Source organism: Bison bison, unplaced genomic scaffold (genome assembly GCF_000754665.1).
Source record: "Bison bison bison isolate TAMUID 2011002044 unplaced genomic scaffold, Bison_UMD1.0 scf7180017864474, whole genome shotgun sequence".
NCBI classification, from domain to species: Eukaryota; Metazoa; Chordata; class Mammalia; order Artiodactyla; family Bovidae; genus Bison; species Bison bison.
Window position 1 is genome coordinate 8,576,951 of NW_011495035.1, and position 24,127 is coordinate 8,601,077.

General features: G+C 35.9%; 1 protein-coding gene across 2 annotated transcripts in view; it reads left to right on the forward strand.

The window, feature by feature from the left end:
• The window catches only part of CNTN4 (contactin 4), a 999,337-nt gene that overhangs the window by 149,711 nt on the left and 825,499 nt on the right, over window positions 1-24,127 (forward strand). For both annotated transcript variants that reach the window (XM_010862023.1, XM_010862025.1), the window contains exon 2: window positions 20-60. The gene's annotated coding sequence lies outside the window, so the exon portion shown is untranslated. The remainder of the gene's footprint in view (window positions 1-19; window positions 61-24,127) is intronic.

The window sequence follows — 24,127 nt, forward strand, 5'->3', positions numbered from 1 at the left end:
CCTATTTCTTTATTTGTAGGTGATGTGCAGTTGAACTTGAGATGAATAACATATTTGGGGGTATGTACCATTTTATTTATTTATTTTTTTTAAATTTTATTTTATTTTTAAACTTTACATAATTGTATTAGTTTTGCCAAATGTCAAAATGAATCTGCCACAGGTATACATGTGTTCCCCATCCTGTTTGTAATATACAAATATATTTTTCTGTGGAGAAATTGTACAATATTTTTGATGTTGATCTTAACTAGGACTCCTAAAAGGAGTTATGGAATTAACTTATAATTTATATAAGTAGAATATACAGAAAGCAATAGCAGTGTATTTGACATCATAAGACATTTATGGTTATTTTCAATGTAATATTTGGTCCTCAAAATTAATTTGCAAATAGCATTTATTATTAAATCTCATTTATCAGTGCATTTAAAAGCTGCACAGTTTTTTAAAGTAGGAAAGTTAACTACTTGAAATTCATTATCTGAATAACTAAATGTAATGTGCAATGCATTTGTTTGTCTTCCTTCACATATTTATTCAGCTGTACATCTTTGCTTTTTATGACATTTATTTATTTCCTACGTTAGGTTCTATTACCAAAATGTGCATTTTAGAACACACCTTTGCCCTACAAGCATTATTTTATGTTTTTTGTATTTAGTGATCAGATGTCTCTGTTCTTAATAGCAGATATCTTAAATCATCTTTTTGATTATTTTTTAAACCTAACCATGTTTATAATTTGAACAAAGTTCTCTGTCTTTTTTCCTTCTCATTTAGTGCATACATCGAATACTAGAGAATTATCAGTTTGTTTATTTTAGTAATTTTACTTTGGTAGTTCCATGATAATAACGTGATTTGTATTTGGTTACCCAACTGCAGATAATCCTGTGGCATTAGGAAGTTTAATTTATGGGAAAGATCTTAGACTTAAAAAGGATTACTGACCATTTAGGAGTGATTAATTAATCAGTGAAAAATTGAGTCTTAAATGTACTAATGCCTATCTAAGCTCCGCACAGATACATGCTCAGGAACATGTACCACCCAGTCTCATAGCTAAAATGACCAAATCACAACAAAGAGGATGGTGTCCTAACTTGTCAGGTCATCACAAAGCCAGGGGTTCTTGAATCAAGCATTTGGAGACTGTTCTTACTCTCAAAGGCTGTGGGGTTTTGAGCATCTCACTTTACCTCAAGTTTGCTTTCCTCATTTGTATGGTTAGTGGGTCAAATCAAGATTTCTTAGGTTCTTTCTTTCCTGAAATACCTTCTTTTCTTACTTCAAAAAGTTAAAGTTTAGAAGTGAATATCTTCATGTTGGTAAAACTGCTAAGAATTAAGAGGTGACAGAGTAAGGTAAATCTGTTTAATGGGAAAAGAGTGCAAAAAGGTTCGATTGATTGTCAAGTCACCAATATTCTTGTGTACTTACTGAATTCTGGAGTTTGAGTGGATCTAGAAAGGCAGGCTTCCCTCTGTGCTCTTTGTTCTGCCCGACTTGGAGACACAGGAGTGACTCATTTTGAAAAATCTCTTATTTTGAAAGAATCCCTTATAACCTTGTTAGCTCAAGGTTATCTTTTATCTGATTTCTCTCTTTCTGGATAGGTTGCAGGCTGAAGAGTGTTAAAATATGTTTTCTTAGTGGCTTCCTTTGCTAGATTTGAATAATTCACTTGATTTTTTCAATCTATTTAGATGAAAAAGTGTTATCTAGAGATGCTAATTTTAGTTCCTTTTGTTTGAATTAGAGAAATAAATGTGTTGTATATTTAGTCCAAATAGTAAACCCTTATACCCTTATCTGGCCATTTAAAACAATTCTAAATAATGTTCAGGCACCTTTACTATTGTGAGGTAAGATATTTTCTTGAGATTTGTTTTTCTTTTTTCCTTTCCTTTATCTCTTTTTTTTCTTTTATTTTTGTTTATAAGATGAATGCATAAGGAAAAAGATCCATTTGAGTATTGGGTTTATTCTGTGTTGACTGCTTCTTCTTGCTCCCATTCATATATTATTTTAAGCTTATTTCAAACATTTCAACAGAAGATAGCAAATGATTGCAGTTTGATACCAGAGGGGGTTTTTTATGAGTCAGGCCAAAGGATCTGCTAGATCTCTTATACTGTTTTCCTAAGTTTAAGATTCTACAATTCTATATTTTTAGGTTAAATATAAAAATTACCAATTTGTAGGTGAAAATGGTAAGATGATGTCATTTTATATGGATTCAGTCTACATATTAGTTATTCATTGCTGAGAAAAAAAATAACTCATCTGTGAATATGGTAATAACAAGCAGCAAAGCTTATTAAAACACTAACTTCATTTAGGAAAAACTTAGCATCGTGAGTGCTAGATATTAAAAACTATATTTTAAACATTTGTAAATCAAATGGTAATAAAACCTTCATTGCATGTCTTTCTTTTTGCAGAAATGTTTTTTCTGTGTTTTATGAGACAAATCACAGGCATTACAGTTTGAAATAAATTTCATTGTTTTCTTTGCAATTGCTACAAAGCTGTTGAATATTTGCAGTAAGTTTTAATGACTAATGAAGTGCCTGCTTGATTATATGCCATTAGTAAAGATATCTTTTTATGACAAAGGGCGGTTTTCAGCGTGGCCTTGGCAAAGGCAATATATAAATGCGTTATTTCCCTTCAAAGGAATGCAAATCATAGAAGCAAATTATAAGGGAAATATTTAAAAATAAGCAATTAAAATAATGGATATTCTTTGTGTGTTACTTATTAGAATTATATGAACATATGAATAGAGTAGCTAGATATACTTATTTTCAGAGGCCAACATAATAATAATTAATTAACAAAGCTGTAAGTATTCTAGTGAATTCCAGTTTTATTATCTACATTTTATTGCTAACTGTATTATTGGATAGATAGCTATAATGCTGACATTGAGAATCTTGCATAGTTAACTTTTCAGTTTTTCTAACCATGATTTCATGTTCTTGATGCTTTTGCTGTTTGTCACTTGCTGTTTTACCCAGTGTTTGATCCTGGCTCTCTGCCTTTTATACACTTTCCTTTGTCAAGGATACCCCTTTTTTTCCAGTTCTGTACCTGTCAAAGTTCTACTTGTCTTTTTATGTCTCGCTGAACTTCTGCCTCTTCCGGGAGGCCATCCAGATGCCCTCTAGCCAGAACTTGCTGCTCAAGGTCATTGCTGCCAACTTGTCCTTTCACTGTGGCTCATCTAAATCTCACTGCCTTCTGACCAACACATTCTGTTTGTCGTTCCGCAATTTGATTGTCTACCTCTCTTCCCTTTTTTCAATTGGTACAAAAGTCCCTTTGGTACAATTCATGTGTTTCTTTGTATCTCAGTTGTGTTTAATAAAATTGTTTTGTGAAATTTAAAACTGTCTACTCAACAAGATAGTAGAGTTTCAGACTTGATTTTTTTCCCATGTGGTATGTTTGGAGTGGGTGGGCCAATTATATTTGCTTCCTGCTTTTAAAATGATCTTACTTATCCTCTTGTTTTCTGCTTTATTGGATAAATCACCTCACAATATAGTTTCTTTAACGCAAACACAGTTAAGTAAGAAATACTAGGGAAAAAAGAATGCATCTGCATCCATGGTCTTAGGTAATAGGCAAGAGACTGTGAAAAACTGTATATTGGTTCTGAAAAGAACAGTTATTTAAAAAATTAAATGAGTAATAATTATTTTATCAACTTTATCAATAAATAGTTTATCAATAATTATTTTATCACAGGGAAATCTTCATTAGAAATCACAAGACTATAGATGGTTTCTTTGACCATTTTTGCTCTGTTTCTTAATACTTAATATTAAAAATAGAGTTGCCAGCTACAATGGTCACTGCATTTCATACATTTATTATATGTATTTATGTACTTCATCTTATTGGATCCTCATGTTACACCATGACATGGGTGGGGCAGAAATTATATATTGATTCAGATACAGCAAAGGTTGTTATGAAAACTCAGTATTTGTTCAAAGCTGATTCTAAAATATTATTGTTTTTTTATTAACTACTAGTCTGATATTTAATGTCTGTGCTATCTTTGCATAATTCAAAAACAGAGTAAAATTGATAGTCCAAAATGCAATGGCATAATTTATAGCCGTATGCTTTTAGCTCTATTTTTTATAACAGATATAGTAGCAATTCTGATCAGAATTCATGGGCCAGTGTCCCAAGTTTAACTATTTCACAGTTGTCTCTTCCTCTGGACAAAGGAATTAGAAAAGACGTGGGCCAAAACTGTAAAAAGAACCATAGAAGTATGGATGTGAGGATGAGGAGCTCTCTATCAAGGAAGGTGACTGATGTCCATAAGATTAAAGTAACCTCAGGTACCCAGGCAAGCGGATGAACAGGAGACTGGGAAAGACCTATAGAGTTGAGTCCCCTAAGTTCCGTCTTCTAAGGTCTTGTGTTCTGCTACTCTTTGTCTAGCTCCTTGAAATGTATCCTTGGGTATTTGGGAGCTACAGAAACCCTTTTGTCATTGACCCTCTTGTTTAGGCTAGTTTGAACTGAGTCTTTGTTACTCAATTTAGAATCCTAACTAATACAGATAAAATTATTGATACAAGTGAACTCTTCTTTCTGTTCCACTTTCCACTTGCCTTTTCTTTCTTCTTTCATTTCTTTCCACTTGTCCTTTTATCCATTTCGCTGACTTTCTTCCTCTCATCCACTTGTTCATTCATCCATCTATGCATGCATCTAATACTTTTCAACTCTTTAGCATGCGTTAAGTGTTACCCCAATTCCTGAGGATAAAACAGTAAGCAACGTACAGCCTTCATTCTCTTCAGTTTCCTCTTTCTACTTTTAAGATGGTGGTGTTCTGAAAAGGGAGGCAGAACTCAGGCCAAACATAGGGGGAGAGATCATGAAAAGTATATCCTTAAAGCATATGCCTAATATTTTAGATTGGTGGAAAGATTAAATATTTAAATGGTTAATTGCAAGGGGTCATGGAAAAGGGGAGCTTGTGTGCTTAGTCTCTCTGTAGAGTCCAAGTCTTGTGACCCCATAGACTGTAGCCTGCCTGGCTCCTCTGTCCATGGGATTCTCCAGGCAAGCATACTGGAGTGGGTTGCCATTTCTTTCTCCAGGGGATCTTCCCAACCGAGGAACTGAACCCAGGTCTCCTGCATTGAAGGCAGATTCTTTACCATCTGAGCTACGAGGGAAGCTTAGAGGAAGGTTTTTAATCATGGCAGTTTTTCACCAAGTTCCAGGCAGATGACAAATTCAGAATACATAACCATGTATCACTTAAATTTGCAGAGGTAAGAAAATTGTAATTTGAATAGTGGATTGCATCTTTTACTCTATTGTCAATATTAGATACGGGTAGAGAAGGATTTGGATGTTACCCTTTCTTTCTTCTTCAGTAAGCATTAATTATACAGTACATCACAGAATCACTTACTGCCTTGTGTAGGTCGTCTTAATCTCTCAAGGGACCAGCCCCAGAGCAGTCTCTTTTCCTAGAAGCACTAAGCATGTGCAGAAATTCAGTCCAAGTCTACTCACATGAATATTCCCAAGTATGGCAGTAATTTGGAGACAAAAGATGGAAAATTTGATCCCTCTGATCTGTACTATTTGCTATTGGAAAATTCTCAGTGAACTTAGTTTGACAAGAAAGTCATGATCTAGTTTGCTAATCACTTAAATCTTCTAAACATCTATATTTTTTCCATGTCTCAGCAAATGTTGTTTCTCTCTTTGGATGTGTTATACACCTCAATCCACTGTCCTGTTATGCTTGGTAAACTCATTCTTTGAAGGCTTTCCTCTTTGAAGCCATCTCTGACTATCCAAGGCAGATATGTCCTTATTTTGTAAGTGGGTGCATCTTTCCAATGTCAGCGACCTCTGTTTTGATACTGTTATTATATTTTTCTCTCCCAAATGAGATAAGGGCTCTCTTAGAGCAGAGACCTATTGTATTCATCTTTATGTGACTGATTTCCAGATCCATGAATGGGGTGCATTGAGGGCTTAATGTTTTATGAGTAAATAAACAAAATATCTTGGAGGAGACAAAATGGAATGGAGGAGACACAGTGTATAGCTCAATATGGACAAGTAAAAGGTAATGCCTTTCTCAAAAATAAGGTCAAAATAAAGATTCTAAAATTTGTAGATATATTATTCTTAAAACTTAGAATTTCCATGTGGAAAGTACATTGTTAAAATTCTTATTTTATGAAGTAATCATGTTACAGATGTCCCTTATCTATGTTCAAAAAGACTGTGCAATCAAAATGACCAATATATGCTGGTTGCCTATAGGAAAACATTTGAAACAAAACTGAAAGCCTTGTAATTTTTTGATATTTCATGTTCAATGTGTGAAAAGGTATGGGAATCCAATACAGCACTATGATTAAAAAGTATTCTGACATCATTTAAGTCCAGATATATTATATACATTTTTATCTATCTACCATAGTACATGGGCTTCCCAGGTGACTCTAGTGGTAAAGAACCTGCCTGCCAGTGCAGGAGACATGAGACACAGGTTTGGTCCTTGGGTTGGGAAGATCCCCTGGAGTAGGAAATGGCACCCCACTCCAGTATTCTTGCCTGGGAAATCCCATGACCGAGGAACCTGGCGGGCTGCCATCTGTGAGTTCGCAAAGAGTTGGATGCAAATGAAGTAATTTTGCACTTACCATAATATACACAACATATATAACCATATTAAACTGAGAAGTTCTAGAGCTGAAAATATATTACTGCTTCCAAGACAAGTATTTACATATTTTCAGGATAAAACCCACTCCCCTACTCTTTGATAACCGATATTTCATAGAACTGATTTTGGGAGCCATTCATCTAACAGAAGGTAGACCGATAATAGCTTGATAGAGAAGAAATGAGGCAGGAGTCCTTAATTTATTTGTGGTTTTAAACTGCCATTTTGAGAATCTGAATACTAGGGGAAAAGATATATTGTTGAAATACTCAACACAGCTTAACAGCTACTTCCTAAGTCGCCTTTGCACCAGGTACTTTCTGGCCTGTGAAGATGAATAAGATAGGCAGGTTGGGCGTGTCACAGTTGATAGGTTCCCAGGTGATGGTTCTCATATTTTCAAAAAAATTTAAGAATAGTGCACACTGATTCTGAACATGATTCTCCTGCCATAATTAATTTCTTAAAAGCTCATATTGCATTGAAACTCTGGTAACAGTGCTTCAGAAGTACAGACTTTGAAGCAGGGAAAAGAAAATCTCTATGAACATTGAGTTCTAGGAATTTAGCCTGTACATGTGTTTTAAAGTGCCTACTGTTTTAATCTGAAACAATAAATAATGAGTGCACATATTCTTTTTTCTTCAGAGAAATGACTGTGTGGGGAAGAATTCTAAATTTGACTTAATATTTCATTTTATTAATTGAGTCTCATTGGTCCTGTGTCATGAAAAATGATGTACCTTTCAGCTAGCTTTAACGAGGTATCCTATCATTAATCACAAACCATCTAGGTATGCTGAAATTCTCATATTTTTTTAGGAATCAATACATATACCGCAGTAGTAAATACAGTTGCCTTTTGAGAATTATCCTTTTTTCTCCTACTCCTTCTTCCAACTTCATCAGCAACAGGCAGGCAAATAGGTATGTGTGTGTGTGTGTGTGTGTGTGTGTGTAATTTCTTTCACCTCTCACATTCTCATACTATTCCATTCTCTAGATGAACATCTTCCTGTATGCTAATTTTTCAGAATGTCATTGATCTTAATTATCTTCCTCAGGTACAGATATGATTCTTAACCTCATACTCTCTATTAAGATGCTGTTTAATAACAGTATTGATCTACCTTTCCTTTTCTCCTAAATTTCAACCTGTACTCCTTGCTTATCTTGGACATGTTCCTCTTGCAACCATCTTCCCTCCCCACAATTTGATATTCTGTGTCTGAGCTACAGTAATGTGCACATAATCATGCAATCATTTACTTATTCATTCCACAAATTGTCATCAAGGCAGTGTGCTAGCTGTTGTGGAAATTATAATGAAAAAAATTCCTAATGCCTCTTATTCTGAAAGGAAACTTTTAATGGGGAGATTTTTTGCTATTATTTTTTTTAAATTTCTTTTGCATAATAGAATGGCTGTTTTTGACATTTGCTGTAAGTAGCTTTCATAGTTACTGCCTTTGATTCTTGCCCTTAGCTATGATGGAAATGATGGAAGGCATGTTTTTCACTGAGGATATTTGTTCAGAAGTGCAGCATAATTGGGATGTGGAGAAATTATTAATTTACCATGTATCTTTGTAATAGTGTAATAAGGGAAGACTATTTTAATAGGTAAAAAGATAAACTGCTATTATAATTGCCCATAAATATTTTTCATCAACAGGAAAAACAGGATGATAGATGCAAACAAATGACTCTCCGATCAGGTAGAATACAAGATGAGTTCTTAAAAGAGATACAGCTGAAGTCTGATAGGAAATTCAGAGAAGGCAAAAAACTGCTCTCTGGGATTCCAGGGAGAGTTTTATGGAAGGGGTTGCTGCTGAAATTTGGTCAGTGTCTCTGTTTGGGATATGAATGTATAGAGATGTTGGTGATGGTCCCTGCATGCTGAGTAAGTTGTACAAATAAATACATAGAACTATGAAAAGCTCTGGGACATGGATGTGAACAGTGAGAGCAGGAGTTCAGTTAAATGCAAGCATTGAATGAGGAAAGAAATGTCTGTCATGTGTGAAGCACATGTTCATTGTGTTGTAATATGTATTAGGCAAATGCCTCTTGCTCTGGAAGGTACATTTTATGGATGGTTTCTTTTTTAAAGTAATTGTTATTGGAGTATAGTTGTTTTACAATGTTAGTTTCTGCTGGGCAGCAAATTGAATCAGTTACATGTATACATATATCCCCATGTTTTTGGATTTCCTTCCCATTTAATTCACCACAGAGCACTGAGTAAAGTTCCTTATGCTATGCAGTAGCTTCTCATTGGTTATCTATTTTAATGATAAACACAGAGTGTAGCATGGATGGCTTTCTCCCTGGCCATCAGACTCAGTCAGTTCTGTTGAAAAATTCTTGTTTAGGTAGTGACTGCAATAATCCTTGAGTAACATAGCCCTCACCAGTCCTGATAGAATGTCAAATGTTCAAAAGAAAAACCCAAGTACCTATTAAATCATCAAATGCCTTTGCATGTTTATGAAATCAGATGAAAGCCAATTTCTACATTAAAGCAAATCTGCTTCTCTGTACTTGGTTGGGTTTGTAAGGAGAGATTACTGTGCTTTCCTAAGAAGGTTAAGCTGTCATCTCGTTAAATGTGGACTTAAAATAATGCTGCCAAAGCAGCTGCCTCTTGTGATTGATGATGATGATGATGGATGATGATAGTTTTGAAATCAGTTTTGCAGGGCAAATTGCTTTTTTTTCTTCCTCTTTGGCTGATGTTGAAGTCTGGATTGGGGATTTCTTGTCATATTAGGTATCTTTTTGATTAAATGCAATATTGCTAAGAACTGTATTCTCTTTGATAAAATGGCTCTAAAACTGAGCGATGGCATGAAATATAATGAGTTATTCTGTATGTATTAGTTGAGTGAAAACAGTTATTCTGGGCTTTGCAGTGTCTTCCATGGTGAGTCATGTTTGGGGGAACAAATAACAACCCAAGTGTAGACAGAGAAATGGCAGAAAGTGTAGTACTTTTAAGATATGATAGCAGCATGCCTTATTAGGTCTTCAGAGAATGTTGACACACATGAATGTTCAGTGTTATCTTCATATTTGTTGAAGATTCAAATGCTGGTCCCTCTTCTTGGATTGCTCTCCCCCACAGATATCTGCATGTCTGGGTCCCTTACTTCTTTGAATTTCTGCTCAAATATTTTCCCATCAGAGAGACTTTGCTGGATCATCATCTCTAGAAAACTGTCTATACCTCCTCTGTTTCTTCTCACTGCTACCTAGCACTTTTCACCACCTGAAATGGTATGCTTGTTTGTTTATGGTCTTTGTCCAAGCATGTAAGCTGCACCAGAGCAGAGACTGAACAGTTTGGTGCTATAAACTGAATGGCTGCACAGTTTTCAGGCCTGTAATAGGCACAGCATTAATAATTGCTGAATGATTAGCTGGATGCATTTTTATCTTTTGTACAGAGGGGGCTAAATAAGGTTCTAAAGACAGTTTAGAAAAATAGTTCATATTTAGCTCCAGAGCCAAACTCAAGAATTTTGGTTATTAACCCAAGTTACTTTAGTTTTTTTATACATAAATAATAGAGGCAATAAAGAACCCTGAAAGGGAAGTGGAATATCTCCTTACTTGCACCTAGAACATTTCCATCCCTCCTCATATTCTTGACAAAAGCAATCAATTTTGTTTATACAAAATCACTGGTAACCACTATTCTATACCATTCCATTGTGCAAGCCCAAGAAGAACACTGGTTCAAAAAAGCCATTTTCAAAAAGGAAAAGAAAACAAAACATGACCCTCTCCCCAAATATTTTTTAAAGGCCAATAACATTTGTATCCATTGGGTAAACATGATCAATCAAAGCTTTACAAGCTTATGTGCGCTGCTTCCTTAACAAATGTGTTTTTTGCCTTGGTCATTCATCATACCTGGAAGTTTAGATGATAAGCTTGAGCACTCTCTTAGGTTAACATGAAAATAGCCAGTTGGTGCATTTGTTGACGGAAAACCTTGTTAAGGTGGTAGGACAACATGTATTCTCCTGACACCATCACATAGCATATCGTAGCCCGTTGGTATTTGTGTTGGCTGGATGTGTTGAAATCCAGCTTTGAGGAGAGGATTTGTTGTAATGGAGAAACGAGGTTATGTATGGAACAAGCGAAGAGGCAGATGGTGAAAGTGTTCCCTTGAGCCCTCCTAATGCGTGGGGAATTTTCTAATGGGACTGAAAATATTAGTTGCTGAAAACAGAATCATATGCTGTTTTAAATAAAATACCTTAAAAATTTGCAGAGGGCCTTCAATAGCCAAGATACAGGTAGCTGCTGTCACAGCACTATTTGGAGGCATCGATGAACAGTTTTGTGCAGGAGGTAAAGAAGTGTTATGAAAAATGAAAAGTTGAATGATGAAAGATTGTGGTTTTACAACCAGGACTGCACAGATAGGGCCTAGTGCAGAGTGGTCCAGATTATGACTAGTGCCTTATGACTGTAAATGTCATTTGTTTCTCAGATCAGTTAGTGCTACTGAAAGAGGCAAGTAGATGGCAGGAGAAGACAGACCCATGTATTTATTATTATTATTATTATGTGTATGTGTGTGTGTGTGTGTGTGTGTGTGGTTGAATTGGTAGGGCTGGGGCAAAGGATCTAGCTTATAGGATCAAGTTAAGACATTGGTTGAGGTTTATAAGAAGAGTAAGTGTGGAGAGAAGCATAGAGTGGGCAAGGAGTTGAATGGAGAGGGAAGAGGGGGCCATGAAGAAGTACACAAATGAGATTCAGTGAGTCGGAGGGAAATCGGAAAAACAGAAATCTTTGACCTCGAAAGTCAGAGAGTGGGAAAAACTGTCCCATCATAGTGTGACTTTGGATTCCACTCACAGTTCTCTTGTCATAGATGTTTTCTTTCGGGGGAAAAAAAAAAAACACCTAAAATCCTACTTTTACCCCTATAATGAGTGTTGTTATTGGACCCTACTTTTAGATATTTTATTCTTTTAAGATTCCTGTAGAGGGATTTTGTATTATTTTCTCTGTCTGCTTTAGCTGGGATGTATGCCAAAGATGGAATTTAAAATAAGCCATATTTTAGTGTCTCCTAATCCCTTTCCAGGGGTATGTACACCTCCCCAAAATGCTTACAGTGTGGGTTTTGAATATCATAGAGGTCAGGTGGCTCTTGTGACAAAATGAGATATCTAGTCATTGGCCCTTGTAATTTAGCTTTCTTATATATAAAACTACATTAATTTCTATGTGGATAATTTAGAATATAAGCTTTTACTTTCATGAGAGGAACTTAGATTTGGAAGGACTTGAGAGCATGTACTACTCTTTCATTCATACACCAGGAATAAGGAGAATGAATCCTTGTTTTCCTTTAAATAGCATGGCTAATTTATAGCAAAATGGGATTCAAACCCAGGTTTTGGTACCATCACCTCAGTGCCCTTTGTCACAAGGAGAGAAGAATGCAGGGTTCAAGAGCATAGGCTCTGAAGTTAAATAGAATGAGTTAAAGTTTCAGCTGTCATCTCTGTTATCTGTGTAACCTTGATCAAGATATTTACCCTGTAAACTTGCACTTCATCTGTAACATAGGGTTGATGATAATGTTTGACTTATGAATTTGATTTGAATGGGACAATAAATATAAGATTTATCACAATGCCTGCAGAGTCTTCAAAAATATTCAATACACGACAGTCCATCTGTATCAGACTTTTATTGTTGTATAACAAATGACCATGGATTAAAAAATATTTTAAATAATCAATATTTATTATCTCATAAGTTCCATGGGCCGTAAGTCCAGCATGGTTTAGCTGAGCTATTTGCTCAGGGTTTCATAATGCTGAAATGGAAGTATCAGCTGGCCAGGTCCTTGTCTGGAGACTGAATTAGCAAAATAACTGTTTCTAAACTCCTTCAGATTGGTGGCAGCATCTGTTCTGTTGCAGCTGTGAAACTGAGATCTGGGTTCCTTGTCTGAGTAGCTTTCTGTCAGTCAGGACTATTGTCAGCACACAGAGGGCTGCCCTCCAGTGCTTGCCACGTGATGCTCTTCATAAATACCTTACAACACAACAGCTTCCTTCTTCATATTAAAGGGGCAATCTCTGTTACTTCACATCTCTCCCTTCAGGAAGGGAGCCTGTCACGTTAAGTTTCAATCTCAGTAGGTCAAGATTCTAAGAGAATCTCCCTTTGGAATAACTCAAAGCCCAGTGATGTGGAACCATAATCCAGTCATGTTAGTCTTATAAGGTGATGTAATGACAGGAGTGAAGTCTGTCATACTCGACCTGATTCATAGGGAAGAGATTACAGAAGTTATGTACACCAAAGGGCAGGAATCTTGGGGACCATCACAGATTTCTGTGTTCTTCAGAAAACTATTATCATTAATTTTCACTAATTATCCTTTTCATTATTATATACTTCTGAGGTCATGATGCTTGCTGGCTGCTGCTGCTGCTAAGTCGCTTCAGTCTGTGCGACCCCATAGACGGCAGCCCACCAGCCTCCCCATTCCTGGAATTCTCCAGGCAAGAACACTGGAGTGGGTTGCCATTTCCTTCTCCAATGCATGAAAGTGAAAAGTCAAAGTCAAGTCGCTCAGTCGTGTCCGACTCTTCGCAACCCCATGGACTGCAGCCTACCAGGCTCCTCTGCCCATGGGATTTTCCAGGCAAGAGTACTGGAGTGAGGTGCCATTGCCTTCTGCACATGATGCTTGAGAGCTCTGTAATTAAAGGTTACAGTGAGAAATAAAAGTAACAACTATTTTGGAACTTTTGCCTGAGAAATGATTTGCACTGTAGCTCTCTTTTTTCATTTCAACTCAGTTTTGGATTGCATAACCATATTCCCCAAGAGCTATTATAATCTTACTACCTTACAAAGTCCAAAATAAAGACACAAGTAGACAATGATTATGGAAACCCAGAACATAATACTTAGTTGTCAATATAATCCCTAATTATTTAAAAGAGAAACTTTCATTCTTTGTTCTTGTGCTAATTAATAGAAGAAAATAAATTGTATTAAAAGAATAATTAGTAATGGCACCTGTAACTATTACTCCTAAATCTGAGGAGAAATTCTGCTTACAACGCTAATGTTGCCTTGTCACCTATTTATAGAGTACCATTATCTCAATATCTCTAGAATTCCAAATAGGGGTGTCTTATTACTTGCCATAGAAAGGAAGCTAATGAAAAACAAATCCTCCTGACCAGTTATTAAAACGTATTTTCTATTCCAGAAGCTCTGTCGTTAATTTCCTGGTACACCTTGAATGTGCCACAAGCAATTTGTAATGGCATCAATTAACATTTGGGAAGTTGAGCATAGCCATCTAGGATATTAAATATTTGCTCCAGGAATGCTAATAAAATATGGTGACTTTCTGTTCCTGAAGTATTTTTTAATGGAAACAGCAAAGTTAAGGGGTACCAAATAAATGAAGGAGTATCTCTTTAGATCATTTTGCTCAATTCTGATTTTTGTGTTCCCATTTGATTCTGATCACTCTCACTTGCATTTAGAGGTCCAGGTCCCTGGAAAGAGGGCTCTCAGGGTTCCATCACTAATGGCCCTTAGAAAATATGTCCTTGCCCAAATAAGTCATTTAAGGGGACTTTGGTAATAAAAGGAAAGAATGAATCTGCCTTTCCTTCTGCTTCCTCGAAGGGCCACTACCATTTCTGTATTATTTTGACTAGCCAGGAAATGAATTATTTAATTTAGCACTAGTTATAAAATACTATGTAATCTCTTCTCTTAAAGTGACATGTTGGCAAAAACTACTGTCATATTTTAAAGAAATTGAGTTAGTACTACTAATTTTTCTTGATTTGTAATATTGATAAATTATAGAGGCAGGTTTTATATTTTTTTGTACATTATATACCATGGATTCCATTGAAAACTAAAGTTGGTATAGATTCTTTGAAGTAATGCCCTGGAGCATAGATATTAAAAAGGAGACTATTTTCCCATTTTAACTAGTTGTCTAGTTGATATATTTTTTAAATTCAATCTTTGATATAGTAAAAACCATTAGGAAAGTGAGCATATCAAACTATTTCATTGATTTGATTTGATTTTGGCCCAACTTAGTTCAAATAATCTCAATATAGATGGCACTGTAACCTCTGATGATTTCTACACAAATTATACATTCATATTTATAGGAGGGGGAATATTGCTAGGCATATAGTAGGTACTAGATACATACTGACCTAATGAATGGATTATACTTATTAAAGACAACAGTTGCTAATGAAATTATTGAATTTATATTTTCCTTCTATGTGGTTGAATGGTAAAGATACTCTGATGAGGTTTTTGATTATAACAATACAGGAAGTCATGTTGAAGATAAAATGGTCTTATTTCCAAATGAATATTTAGCAAAACATTTAAGTGTTTAAGTTACATTTATTACATTTTTGTATATCTCTTTTGGGACCTTATTATTGCTGTATTATTAATAATTTATACCAGTTTGCTATTTTGTAAACATGCTTCTATGCATTCACAGTATGTATGTGTCAATAATGATAAAAACTACCGTCTACTTTTCCCTTACTTTTTAAATATTTCCATTGATTATGTTCCATACATATGACCAAGAAAAAGGAAAAAAAAAAGTCGAGGTGTTAATTGGAAGTGAAAAAAATATTGCTTTGTAGCAATGATCAAATTATAGAACATCACTTTGATTTTACTTTGTAGCTTTTATAAAATATGTTCTCTTTTTCTGGGTTAAATTGTAAATTTAACATGGGTGATTAAAGGCATATCCACTAGGAAACTTAACTGACATACTTGAATAAGGGGATAAAAATGCTGAACCCCTTTAGGTGCATATTGACTTGATAATTTGATGATTCAGGAGTCTTTCAAAGCATTTCTGCTTATTTCTAAAGTCATCAATATTGTTGATGTCTAAAGACTTCAGAAAAAAAAGATTATCTTAATTATTTATTGCTTCTTTCCTTGTCAGGGTATATGGTTTCCTTATGTAGATTTTAAGCTGTCATGTTAGTTAATTTAATTTTTAATTTTTTGTTTTAGTGGCTGTTATATTCACAAAAACATAGCAGATAATATATTCAAAGCACAAATAGAAAAACATATTTAGTAATTACTTTTAGTAAATAAACGGCTATTAAAAATTATGTAAGATTCAATGAGCATTCCTAGAGTCTAAAATTACTGGTTTGGTTTTCTTTTAATTAAAGTTGATCAGGGTGACTAAATTCTAAATCTCCTGTGTACTTTGTGCTATGTAATTATTCTAAGTATATTGAAGAATTTGGTTCTTTTGTCATTGTTTTTTTAATTTATTTGTTTTTTAATTGAAGGATAATTGCTTTACAGAATTTTGTTGTTTTCTGTCAAACCTCAGCATGAATCAGCCGTAGGTATACATATATCTGCTCCCTTTTGAACCCTCCTCCCATCTCCTGCCCCAACCCACTCCTCTAGATTGATACAGAGCCCCTGTTTGATTTTCCTGAGACATACAGCAAATTCCCATTGGCTATCTGTTTTACATATGGTAATGTAAGTTTCCATGTTATTCTCTCCATACATCTCACCCTCTCCTCCCCTCTCCCCATGTCCTTAAGTCTATTCTCTATGTCTGTTTCTCTGTCAGTGTTTTTAAAAGTGTTTAAACTACTTTCATTTCTGCTGCATTGTTTTTTTCTGCCTGTAAGATTGAACAGTAACTTTATTTCAGATAGAAGTAGGCTTATTTCCTTTAAAAATTTATTTCTGAGAGGGTTGATGTTATGGTATTTATAAGAAATGAGATCATAAATTCAAGTGATATAATATTTTAGTAATAAAGGAAAACAATCAATATTCTGCCATATGATCTGTACCCCAATTCTAGAATTTTTTTTCTCTCTCCTTTGATAAATTTGCTACTAAAGAACTCTGCTCATGAATTCTTATTTAATTGAATTATTTCCTTGAAGCAGAGTACAACTTGCAACTATTAATCTCTTCCTCAGTGGAATCTGTATGACCATAATGTGCCAAGATTTCTTAATAATTTAACATTTCCCATTATATCTGCATAGCTGATAGACATCTTGTTACTTTCTGATATTCTGATTCAAGAAGTTTCATTGAGTATTGCAAAAATATCATTTCTTCTGTGTCAGTAAGCATTTGAAAAGTTATTTCCTAATAAGTAAGAAGTAGGCCTAGATAGTTGTTAGATGAAATACTTTACTTTAGGATGAAATATTGCTTAAGAAAACAATGGGAGAGTTTTCCTTTTAAATCATTTGCTTGATGCACTTTATTTGCTCGTGTTTGTGAACTCACCAACCGTACTATAACTGACTTTGAACTTCCTGGGTCACGAATCCTTATTTAATAATTCAGTTCAGTGTGTTTCTCACATCATTTCTGGAAACTGTAATCTTTGTCTTCACAGATATTTTGAATTAGCATCTCATGTCTTAGTCTTATTTCCTGGCCCTTAAAAATTTTTTAATTTTGGATTACTTTTTATTCATATATGGATTTGCTCATTTCCCTCATTGAAATGTGAATTTTGAGGGCGGAGACCTTGTCCATTTCATCCACAGTTGTTTCCCAGATCCTCTGGGTCGTGTTGGACATAGGGTTTCTGAAAAATTATGTATGTACAGATGTACCACATGATACAGCTTCCTGTGTGGCTCAGTGATAAAGAATCCACCTCCAATGCAGGAGATGCAGGGACTGGAAATTGATCCCTGGGTAGGGAAGATCTCCTGGAGGAGGAAATAGCAGCCACTCCAGTATTCTTTTTTTTTTTTTAATTTATTATTTTTATTTAATTAATTGATTTATTTTAATTAGAGGCTAATTACTTTACAATATTGTATTGGTTTTGCCATACATCAACACGAATCTGCCACGGGTGTACATGTGTTCCCAGTCCTGAACCCCCTTCCCACCTCCCTCCCCGTACCATCCCTCTGGGTCATCCCAGTGCACCAGCCCCAAGCATCCTGTATCCTGCATCAAACCTGGACTGGTGACTCGTTTCATGTATGATATTATACATGTTTCAATGCCATTCTCCCAAATCATCCCACCCTCTCCCTCTCCCACAGAGTCCAAAAGACTGTTCTGTACATCTGTGTCTCTTTTGCTGTCTCGCATACAGGGCTATCGTTACCATCTTTCTAAATTCCATATACATGCATTAGTATACTGTATTGGTGTTTTTCTTTCTGGCTTACTTCACTCTGTATAATTGGCTCCAGTTTCATCCACCTCATTTGAACTGATTCAAATGTATTCTTTTTAATGGCTGAGTAATACTCCATTGTGTATATGTACCACAGCTTTCTTATCCATTCATCTGCTGATGGACATCTAGGTTGCTTCCATGTCCTGGCTATTATAAACAGTGCTGCGATAAACATCAAGACAGTATGGTACTGGCACAAAGACAGAAATATAGATCAATGGAACAAAATAGAAAGCCCAGAGATAAATCCACACACGTATGCTATGGACACGTTATCTTTGACAAAAGAGGCAAGAATATACAACGGAGAAAAGATAATCTCTTTAACAAGTGGTGCTGGGAATACTGGTCAACCACTTGTAAAAGAATGAAATTGGAACACTTTCTAACACCATACACAAAAATAAACTCAAAATGGATTAAAGATCTAAACATAAGATCAGAAACTATAAAACTCTTAGAGGAGAACATAGGCAAAACACTCTCCGACATAAATCACAGCAGGATCCTCTATGACACACCTCCCAAAATATTGGAAATAAAAGCAAAAATAAACAAATGGGATCTAATTAAAATTAAAAGCTTCTGCACAACAATAGAAACTATAAGCAAGGTGAAAAGACAGCCTTCAGAATGGGAGAAAATAATAGCAAATGAACAACCGACAAACAACTAATCTCAAAAATATACAAGCAACTCCTGCAGCTCAATTCCAGAAAAATAAACGACCCAATCCAGTATTCTTGCCTGGAGAATTCCATGGACAGAGGAGCTTAGCGGGCTGCTGTGCAAGGGGTTGCAAAAGAGTCAAACACAATTTAGCAACTAAATTAACAACAACAGTAAACTAAATGATGGTAACTATTACTACGCATCACGCCCTGTGGTCATTAACATCACAGCAGGTATTTATTGTGTACTCTTTTTCATGTATTTCATTGAGTTCTTAAAACTTTAGGCACAGATACTATTATTCAAATGAAGAAATGAAGACTTGCTGCTGCTGCTGCGTCGCTTCAGTCGTGTCTGACTCTGTGCGACCCCATAGATGTCAGCCTATCAGGCTCCACCGTCCCTGGGATTTTCCAGGCAAGAACACTGGAGTGGGTTGCCATTTCCTTTTCCAACGCATGAAAGTGAAAAGTGAAAGTGAAGTCGCTCAGTCTTGTCTGACTCTTAGCGACCCCATGGACTGCAGCCTACCAGGCTCCTCCATCCATGGGATTTTCCAGGCAAGAGTACTGGAGTGGGGTGCCATTGCCTTCTCCGAAATTAAGACTTAGGTATATAATTCACCCAAATGTATACTGTAACAGGTAGCTGATTATTCAGTGATTATTTATTCTCTATAAATTTCATACTTTGAATTCAGACCCCTTGATTTTAACTACTCCTGTACACATTCCCTTCTTCACTCCCATATCTTTATGGGATCTAGCTATGTGTTAGCTCAGGGACCTGAACCTGGTTTTTTAAGTCAGTGTGTGAACACAAATTAGAACATCACTAACTAGATGATAAGAGGGGATGGTGGGGAGAGAGCAGTGAGAGTTGTCTCTAATGTTGATGATAATAAATAATATTTGGACAGTGATTTATGTTTTATAAAGAGCACTGCATATAAATTCTCTTTGAGTAATCATCCTGTGACAAGTTGGTCAACTAGGCTCTCTGTTGCAAATGCTAAGTCTGCATCTGGTAGGTGAGAGGCAGGCCTGGGATCCAAATCCAGGTGTTTTCTTTCTCCTGTGTTGCACTGTGGGACCTGAAGGTAGTTTCCTTTTCCCAAACCTCTTTTCTGTTTATCCCTTAGTTTTGGGAACTTCACTTTATTATTTTCAAGCTTTTTTGTTTTGGTCACCAAGCTTTCCCACAATTTCTACAGATCACTGGACTTTTGTAATTTTTCTGAAATATACACCAAAGGAAGAGACTTGTCTTTAGTTTTTTTTTTTTTTTTTTTTTTTTTAATAAGTTATAGAGTTATGGGCCTAAGTTTCTCATCCACAGATAGCAGTTCACTCACTGTACCACACCATGTGGCTCTAGGATTAAATCAGGGTTTCTCAGCCTCAGCTACTGACATTCGGGGCCAGGCAGTTCTTTGTGGGAGTAGGCCCTGCACTTTGAAAGGTTTGTCAGTAGCCTCTACTCTGTAGCACCTTCCTAGCTGTGACACCAAAGATGTCTTTGTGTGTGTGTGTGCAGCCATGTCTGACTCCATGTGACCCCATGGACTGTAACGCTCCAGGCTCCTCTGTCCATGGGATTTCCCAAGCATGGATACTGCGATGGGTTGCCATTTTCTACTCCAAGAAAGATGTCTTCAGGCAATGCCAAAATTTTTACCTTTTGCAAAATTGCCCCCAGGTGAGAATGTATGGATTAAAGTGAGATAATGAATGAGAAAAAGTTTTGTAAATTTCGAAGCACTCTTTAAATTCAAGATGTTACTAGGATGAACTTTAAGAACAGTAAAGCTTCACTGAGGTGGATGAGACAAGCAGGTGAAAGAGAAAGCAGTGTATGCACATTAAGGACTAAAGTTGGCCCCCTGCTGTTAATGCCTTGTGAAAGCTATGCTCACTCAGATGCCTGCTATAAATCCTTGCTTCTGCATTATTCTAAGCAAATATTTAATATAATGTTGCCTCTTACCAGGACTTTCCATTACAGATTTAAGTTTTCATTACTTTATGCAATATTCTATAGCACATTCACCACCATATGATGAATAATTAAAACTAAATTGCACTTGTCAAAATAAATGAGCACCACCGTATTTGGAGATAGAAAAATCCCCAATTTTTCCCCACATGGTTTATTGCATATTGTTATTTCTGATTTTGCTGCTATGTGGTGACTCAAAGTTATTATTCAGAGTAAGGGCATTTATGCTATATTTGTTTTGTTGAATTGAGATCATAGAAGATGCCAATTACCTTTAAAGGTCTACGTGTTGGTTTGTCTACTACTCAGAGTAAAAATCTACTAGTCCTCTGAAAGCATGTTATTGCTCAGGCTGTTACTATCAAGTCTGCTGCTATTCACACATGAGATGTCATTAAAATGACCCATTCATACATTATTTATATTACAGTCTTTAGTGGTAGGGGTTTGAAAAAGCTGTCCAGGTGAAGAATGTGAGCATCTTTTCCATCAGGAATTTGCTACTGTTTTGTTTTAATGTAACTTGCTACATTTACCATCTGGGATAGAAGCTCGAACACAAACACCACCTATTCCAGGATGCAGAGAATCAGTTTAAAATAGTATGAAATAGAGCAAATAGTGTAGGACAAGCCTGCTTCATTGCTCTTGCCTGGCAGTGGAAGTATTGCTCAGATGTGGAAGTTAGTTGTTTAATTTTCAGATAAAACTGTGTACCTTGAGAAATGGCTGGGCATCTTCCACTTGTACTTCTTTTTGTTATTGTCAGAACTGATCAACTAAATCTGCCTGAGTGTCTGTGTGTGGGATGCATGTTGAAAGTGATTTTATTTTTGCCCAGTAAGTCCCAAACATGCTGTCGTCTTCATTTTATTTTCCCTCTCTCATCTTAGAGTGCCTTTTGCAACTTGCCTCACAAATCACATTGTCTCTACTTATTACCTAGACCTTTCTCCAACTGGTAAAATGCATTTTTTCCCCTCAGCAAGATTCAGTTTTCCCCTTACTTATTCCCTATATGTTTCCTTTCAGTTTTAGTGTGAAAATTGCAAATATATTTCTAACCCCTTCTGTACAACACTTTCCATTTATTGAAAACTCAGGCAATATAACGTAATTTAGAAAGGAGACCTAAAAAGTTTCATCCATTTTTCCACTGTGTAGCTCCAACTGGACCAGTTTTTCCAGATATTTTTTTTTCATTTTTTGCAGTTTCATCATCATATAATTCAGGAAAATAAAAGCTTTTTTTTTTCATATTCATTTTGTGCAGCATACTTTCTGACTAATGAAAAACTGCCATAGCCCCCTTAGTCTTTCCTGCAATTTTATGGAAGGGCTTTATGTAAGAGATTGAAAATCTTCATGCTGGACTAAGGCAAGCAACCTATTTAGGCCCTCAGTGAAGAGTAGGTTTTATTAGCTTGGACTTGTCTTATAATCTCTCTGTGCTATGTTCTTCTAATTAAAATGAAAATTGTGTCATCTGTCTTCCTGAGCAGAGGATTTTTGAGTTTCCATATGTGAGGTATGCAAAGGTGTGAAATACTTCAGCAGTTCCATGATTATTTTATTTTACAAATGCATTTTCAGAACTTTTTCTTGTAACTATACCATCAGATGCATTAGAACTTTAACATATCTTCTTCATACAGCCTTAGGTAGAGTTAGACTTGGCTGCAAGAGAAAGAAAATCCATAATCGCAGAGACTTAAATGATGTAAAAGTTGATAGCTGTTTTACTTTTCAAGTGAAAGTAGAAAATCCAAAGTGGTCACAGTGTTGCAGGATGTTAGTGATCCAGGCTTTGTCAGACATTGTCCTTGCCCTTGTGATTGGGGATGGAGCTTTGGTGTCATAGGTATGTTTCAACCAACATAATAGTAAAAGAAAATGATATTTTTCACTTAAGGAAAGTTCCCAATAGTTGCCATATGACTGCTCTGGTTCGTCCCATGGATCAGCACTTAGTTATATGGTCATGTGTGTGACTTCAAAGAAGACTTGAAGATATAGTTCTTCTTGTCATCCTGTGCCCACCCAGCTAAAATTTCTATCTTATGGAAGAAAAAAAGACAAGCAGTAATTTTCCCACAAATGTTCATTGTAATATATCCTTCACTGGAGACTATTGCTAAGTAGATTGTGAACTACATGTGGACAGGGACTAGTATAATATAATTTTGTGTTACCTGTCTTACTGTAACACCAATGCAATGAATAGTCATTGAAAATGTGCAGTAAGAGAGTATTTTATATGTGAAATATGACATAAAAGCAGACTTATTTTTTTAAGTTTGATACAGTTGTACTCAATCTTCGTTCTTTCAGTAAAGAACATCTTAGGTGCTAAGTATTGTAGTCAAATTACTGTAGTTTTTCTCATACTGGTAACTGTGATGCAACCATTTATCAAGGCCTTTTGTGGAAAATTGGTAAATTTTAAATCTCTTCAAGAAAATTAGGGATACCAAGTGAACATTTCATGCAAAGATGGGCTCGATAAAGGACAGAAATGGTATGGACCTAACAGAAGCAGAAGATATTAAGAAGAGGTGGCAAGAATATACAGAAGAACTGTACAAAAAAGATCTTCATGACCCAGATAATCACAATGGTGTGATCACTGAACTAGAGCCAGACATCCTGGAATGTGAAGTCAAGTGGGCCTTAGAAAGCATCACTACAAACAAAGCTACTGGAGGTGATGGAATTCCGGTTGAGCTATTTCAAATCCTGAAAGATGATGCTGTGAAACTGCTGCACTCAATATGCCAGCAAATTTGGAAAACTCAGCAGTGGCCACAGACTGGAAAAGGTCAGTTTTCATTCCAATCCCAAAGAAAGGCAATGCCAAAGAATGCTCAAACTACCTCACAATTGCACTCATCTCACATGCTAGTAAAGTAATGCTCAAAATTCTCCAAGCCAGGCTTCAGCAGTACATGAACCATGAACTTCCAGATGTTCAAGCTGGTTTTAGAAAAGGCAGAGGAACAAGAGATCAAATTGCCAACATCTGCTGGATCATCGAAAAAGGAAGAGAGTTCCAGAACATCTATTTCTGCTTTATTGACTATGCCAAAGCCTTTGACTGTGTGGATCACAATAAACTGTGGAAAATTCTGAAAGAGGTGGGAATACCAGACCACCTGACCTGCCTCTTGAGAAATCTATATGCGGGTCAGGAGGCTACAGTTAGAACTAGACATGGAACAACAGACTGGTTCCAAATAGGAAAAGGAGTACATCAAGGCTGTATATTGTCACCCTGCTTATTTAACTTATATGCAGAGTACATCATGAGAAATGCTGGGCTGGAAGAAGCACAAGCTGGAATCAAGATTGCCGGGAGAAATATCAATAACCTCAGATATGCAGATGACACCACCCTTATGGCAGAAAGTGAAGAGGAACTAAAAAGCCTCTTGATGAAAGTGCAAGAGGAGAGTGAA